This window comes from Penaeus monodon, chromosome 15 (assembly GCF_015228065.2).
Source record: "Penaeus monodon isolate SGIC_2016 chromosome 15, NSTDA_Pmon_1, whole genome shotgun sequence".
Taxonomy (NCBI): Eukaryota; Metazoa; Arthropoda; class Malacostraca; order Decapoda; family Penaeidae; genus Penaeus; species Penaeus monodon.
Genome location: NC_051400.1, coordinates 31,804,963 through 31,805,178, shown reverse-complemented (window position 1 = coordinate 31,805,178; position 216 = coordinate 31,804,963). Strand labels below are relative to the sequence as shown.

The following is a 216-nucleotide window of genomic DNA, read 5'->3' as shown; positions in this document are numbered from 1 at the left end:
TTCAAAAAATGAAGATGATATTTATTCCATTTTGTAAGTGTCTTTTTCCCAACTCTTATTACAATATTGAGCTACATCATTTCACTCTCTCTTTTAACAACAAATCAAGCTATAAAAAAATTAGATAAAAGGAAAATAAATTATATAAATATATTGACATTATACACAGCCACAATAGAGGAAGTGTTTAATTTTAAATGTATTTACATAGTACTC

The 216-nt window shown here is 24.1% G+C and overlaps 1 protein-coding gene across 2 annotated transcripts in view; it reads right to left on the bottom strand.

Moving 5' to 3' along the window:
• The window catches only part of LOC119581949, a 23,796-nt gene that overhangs the window by 13,143 nt on the left and 10,437 nt on the right, over nucleotides 1–216 (bottom strand). The gene's annotated exons all lie outside the window — the stretch shown is intronic.